Source organism: Macadamia integrifolia, chromosome 3 (assembly GCF_013358625.1).
Source record: "Macadamia integrifolia cultivar HAES 741 chromosome 3, SCU_Mint_v3, whole genome shotgun sequence".
NCBI classification, from domain to species: Eukaryota; Viridiplantae; Streptophyta; class Magnoliopsida; order Proteales; family Proteaceae; genus Macadamia; species Macadamia integrifolia.
The window spans coordinates 18,355,045-18,361,153 of NC_056559.1; the positions used below are offsets into that span (position 1 = coordinate 18,355,045).

At 37.5% G+C, this 6,109-nt stretch overlaps 1 pseudogene; it reads right to left on the reverse strand.

The window, feature by feature from the left end:
• Positions 1-1,723: 1,723 nt before the first annotated feature.
• On the reverse strand, positions 1,724-5,328 carry LOC122073446 (annotated as a pseudogene).
• Between the last annotated feature and the right edge of the window lie 781 nt (positions 5,329-6,109).

Genomic DNA, 6,109 nt, shown 5'->3' on the forward strand with positions numbered 1-6,109 from the left:
GGGTTGGAACCAGGTAGCAAATGCCATTCCGAGGTCGGAGAAAATCAAAGAACGACGAACTCACGACTGGTTTCCGGTCCTCTTGGATAACAGGTGGGATTACAAACAGTTGTGCCCAAGGTTTTATAAAACGAACCCGGGGTCGAATCGGGCAGTGCGGATTCCGATCCGAATACTATTCCCACGGCCCTGTTCAGACTTCAGACTAACTTCGCATCTGATCTCTATCCTCTATGGTGAGCCCAATTAGCTCATTAATCAACCAACTTGCCGGTCCTTTGGTTCAAATTCTCTACAGTAAGCGATGAACGGTGAATAGCAATGAGAATTCAATGGTTAGGAGGACCCTGGCATGCATCCTAACCATTGGATTCTCATTGTTGCTCATTGCCTTAACGCAGTCACGCAGAGGATTTTTATGCATTGGATTTTCACTGATAATCTGTTACTTTCTTGCCTCCAAGTCAAGGATTTAGTTATCGGTCCCAACTGAGATCAATTTGATACTTATCCTAGATTGGTTGTATTGATCTGGATTGGTTAATTTTGTTCTTACTTTTCTTAGAAGTATATTTTTTTTATGATTTTACCCCTATTCTGATACCAATACCTTATCTGAATCAGTCAAGTATCAATCTACTCGATGCCGATATGATATGGCCAATTTGATACTGAAATTTAGAATAATGCTCCCAACTATGTGGGATCAATTAGATTGACACGCTTAATTTTGATTTATCATTTTAATTTAGTTGTTAACATTATCTATGTTCCAACTAAACACAAGTTCTAGGCTTCATCTTTCGTGGGGTTTCTTGTAAATCTTGATGGAATCAGCCTTGGACATTGAGAGGTTTTCATTGATTTCCCTTGAATTAATTAGTTGCTTCAATGTTGGCAAGAAAAGTGTACATTTTTCTGACAGTTGATTGGCTATCGTAATGCTCCTTTATCAAGAATCTCTTAATGTAAAGGTTTCTGGCTAACAGTCACGTTAAGATGAATAGAATTATTGTCTAACTTTGGCATTCTATGTAGGATGGACTCTATAAATAACAGAGTAAAACAAAGAACAAAAAATGAAATTTAAAAAGTATCCAGTCCAAGCACACAATTGGTCTATCAGCAGATTCCCCTATTAAGGAAATTTTTGAATTTTCAAATGAAAAAGGGGAAAGCTCTTTAAAGTCAACACCACAAAATCGGCATAATCATGACGAGCAGGAAGTCCACTAGTAGATGTATTCTCATGGTATTCCTATAAAATAAGAACCAAACCAATACTTTAGTGGCCCGAAAAATTTCATTTACAAAAGGGAACTGTGGATAGCACTCGCAGTATTTTCTTTTTTCTTTTCTTTAAATTGTATTATATTTTAATACCAAGCTAGTAAATAGTTAAAGGGAGAGGGTTCCTTAAAAGGCAGCGTGGTCTTTACATCAATATGAAGGTCAATGAGAGCAGCCACAGAAGCATTAATAAGGGCATATTTTCTACATTTCATGAGAGGTGGGGCGATCATTTCACCGCCCTCTATGTCTCGGTGCACAAGTCATGCAACTTTTTAAGCTTTTTTTCCCATAGTTAAAATAGGAGAAATTGTCCTTACGGATTAACACTTTTTCAAATCTCACGAGGCATCTATTCTAGATGATGTGTTCATTCCAACGGTTGGATAGAGAGGATAAGGTCTAGATTAGTCACTTTGAATTTCATAGTGTATGAATAGAATAAGACAATTTAGATAAGAAAAACCATAAAAATGGATGGCTCAAATCTATAATGTGGCTTCTGCAAACTTCGCAGAAATTGTTACACCAATAACCATATTCTCTCTTTTATAACAGTAGATTTTCAAACAAGTGTACAGTATACATTTGGTACAAAACACATTCAACTATCAAAATAATTCAAATAAAAGTTTATAATGACGGATCATCAAAAAATGATGATTATGAAGATGATTCTACAATCTATGTAATATGATTTGAGCACCATGTTGTGGATGAAGAGTTATTACAGTGGTAGGAGCATGAGCATAGGATGGAGAAAGTTCAAAAGCAAAACGTTGTAGAATCATGGCTAAAGCCATCTTTGCTTCTGTTATTGCGAAGTTCTGCCCAATGCATATTCGAGGCCCCCAACCAAATGGGAAGAATGAAACTTGATTCTTTGTGGCTTTTGAGATTCCTTCCGCAAATCTCTCTGGTTTGAATTCCTCCGCATCTTCACCCCATACTTCATGATCATGGTGAAGAAGGGCTATAGGTAACATTAGTTGTATTCCAGGGGGTAGAGACATTTCTCCTAGTTTTATGTTCTTGTATGTACACCGTTCAAGAGATAACACTGGTGGATATAATCTAAGAACCTCATACAAAATCATGGTAACCTGCAATGGAGGATTAAGAAAGGGAAGAGAGTTTAAAAAAATATGTTTCAAATTTTAATATAATCTATATGTATCTAAGATTGATAGATTCTTACAATTTTGAGGTGACTTAGTCCATCAAAATTTGGTTTGTTCTTTCCACAAACTTGTAAGACTTCTTCCCTTGCACGAGCTTGCCATTCTGAATGCATACTTAATACAATCATCGTTCAAACGAGTAGAACAGATGTGGTTTCTTGCCCTGCAAAGTAGAATAGTTTACACTCTTGGATGACCTCTTCGATGGTCATCCCAGCATTCTTCTTGTTTTTATTTTCTTGAATTTCATTATTGTCAGATTCAAGTAATAATCCTAACAAGTCATCGTTGTTGGCTTCCGCAACCTTCATAGCCTTCTGTCTTTTGTTGATGATGCCCATTAAAATGGCTTGCACTTCTCTATCAATTTCTTTTATTCTTTTGTTCTTTTTTGTTGGTAGAAAACTGTACACATAACACATGATAACATTAATAATAATGCCAATCATAGGGGCACACACATATACTGATTTACAAGTTGGCTTCACACTGACTAGAGCCAATTACTATTACCGTATAGCACTGCCCATCCACCCACAACCAGAATTGTTTCTCTCTCAAGACCAAGGGTTGGTCGTCTCCACTAACTAGAGGCTGGTTTGGCTCCACCAATCAATCCAGAGAACACAATCTATGCTGACCACGTGTCTCGCCTACAAGGCTCATCTCCACCAATAGCGTTTGGGTCAACATCAGAGGAGAAAACAACTAGTTCTCCAATGGTCATGAGCATCGACCACTATATAAGAGGGAGTCAACCAAATTAAGGGTAAGGGCACTCAAAACAATCTAAACCCTACTTCATCTTCCTTCTTTCTCAACTGCACTACTGACTTAGGCATTAGAGCCTCCTTATAGGAATACCCCCCAAGTCTTAGTTTTCTTATCCATTGGTTGTAGGTCTTCACTGGACATGAATCTAGATCAACACTATGGCTCTGTTTGGTATCGTTCTAAAAAAACATTTTTGGAGTTTTTTCGTTCTATTGGAACGAAAAACGGAATCTTCTGTTTGGCGCACTTATGGTCAGTTTCTGTTTTTTTAGAACAAAAAGTGAAAAAAAAAAAAAAAAAAAAAAAAAAAAAAAAAACGAGATTGGACGGAACTCCAAAATGGAGTTCTGTCTTCCCAGTTTCGTTCCATTTTACAAAAAAAAAAAGTTCCCAATAAAAATCTGAAATTTTGAAACACCATTTTTTCGTTTAAAAACTGCATTTTGACACAGAAACTAAAATTTTCGTTTCTGAAAAGAAACGGCGTTTCTTGAATAGAAACGATACCAAACGGGCTCTATATATTTGTGATTTATAAGTTATCAATGTCATACTTTATGACCACATTTGCCATTTTTCTCACAAGAAGCTAGGGAAAATGGATATTGGCTTGTTGCTAGTAATGCGTAATAGATAAGAAAGATGAGTTATACCTATAACCAGGCACGAATATTAATGGGGTCCGAAAAGACTGTATGATGAGATCGGCTTGCTCATCTTGCAATTTGAATATCCGTATACCTTCTTCATAGGAGCTACCAAATGCTGCCCTAGAGATGACATCTCCTGTTAAATATTGGAGTTCTGGCCACACATCTAATTCACAAGACCCTTCTGATGTAACCAATTTCTCCCATTTGCTTACCATCTCATTAGAGCTTGTATAAAATGCAGATAACATTCGCTTTAACAGTTAACAAAGAAGAAGAATATACAATCTATCAGCATCACAATAGCATGAAAAAGCTACAATAATAGGATTAGAAAAAAAAAAAAATGTTTAAGATATAGAACCAACCTTAAGTTTTTCCAAATGAAAGGCAGGGTTTATAATCCTTCTGTGTTTGGCCCATTTCTCACCCTCATAAGTTGCAAGTCCACCTATAAAATACCGTCCAAGTGGAATTCCTTTGATCTTTGCAAAGTGACCAAACTTGTTACTCATAATATCCCTTGCAAGGTTAGGATCCATAATATACAATTTTAGATTTGTTCCAAACCAAAAGGCTGAGTTTTTACCTGCATTTCGAAATTTCAATTATCAATAAATAGTTGTATTTTACCCCTAAAAAATAGAATCTTTTTTTCAAGGCTTAAAATTTAAGGCTGCAAGACTTTGGGCTATCCCAAAAGAATCAAGTCAATTACTTAAACTATTAATAGTTTCTTCTCTCTCGCAATATGTACCAGTGTACTCATGGCATTATTGTGCTCTTTCCCAACTTTGAGTGGGAACAGATGTTTTAGACTGAAAAAAAAAAAAGATAGACAAAAATTTATCATGTGATTTTTGAAAACATCATCTTCCATCGTTACATTAATAACTACTCGGCAAAGAAAAAACATTTGCAGAGAAAATCGGAGGGAAAACATACCTAACTTCTGTATGGTTTGAAGATGAAAAGGCAACACACGTGGAACAATATCATGGGATAGGTTCATTGGCTTGGACTGAGCTTCCTTGAACATCCTCTGGAACTCTTTCAGGTCACCAAACAGTAAATTGTACGGAGTGACTTTGATGCCTTGTTCCTGGAGAAGCCTCTCCAGCTTCTTGGGTTTCCACCATATCCATTCCAACACCTTCCATCCCCACCATAATACAACCAAAATGCACAATATCACAATTGAAATGAACCCACCTTCTCCCATCACTTCTTTCACACACACAGAGGTTCACCTTCTCCCATCACTTCTTTCACACACACAGAGAGAGAGAGAGAGAGAGAGAGAGAGAGAGAGAGAGAGAGAGAGAGAGAGAGAGAGAGAGAGCACTTGGAACACCACAGGTGGCACTTTCAGAGAGGAGAGGGAGGAGGGGGCATTTAAATGATAAGGAGCGGAATGGAATGGTGTGGTGTGGGCGTGGTGAGGTGGGGGAAAGCAGAGGAGTCGGGCGGAATATGCCTATATTATGTTTATGACGTATATGACTGCGTCAAGCGCCATAAAAAACCAAGGAATCATGCCTTTGTGGGGACGGATGGTGAAACCTCATGAGACCTCCACATATTGATCCTCTTACGCCGACCCAATACAGGCCTACAACACTCTATTGTGGCAACATAAAGGCCTCATATTAAAGGGTATATTGATAAGAGCACGATAGAACTAGGAACGTTTGAGATCTTGTCCTCACATGAAGATATGTTTTTATGGTTTTTCACGCGGGTGTCAACGGGTCGGTGTGGGTCGGTTTCATTCTGGATTGAATTGGTTTTGGTGTAGGAATGCTGAAATCAAAATCGAATCAATAAGAAAATTTCAGTTTTGATTTGGTTTCGGTTTTGGTTTATCTTCAAAGTTTCTTATATGGGTTGGTAATTGGGTTGGTTTCAGTTTTTGGTCTGGTTTGGATTCGAATTTCTATACAAACCTATAAAAAACCATGCAAAAAAAAAATTTTTTTTTTAATGAATTTTGGACTGTTTATGATTTCTTACCGGTTTGATTTCGATTTTGGTCCAGGTTTTGAGTCCGTTTTGATTTGGTTTTGGATTCATCCGGTTTCCGGTGTGATTCGGTTTTGTTTTGGGGTTGCAATACTCCAAACCGAAACTGACCCAATAGGGCTTCGGTTTGGTCTGGTCCAGACTATTAGTGGTTTGGTCCAACCAGTTTTACCGATTCAGTTTAGGGTTTTG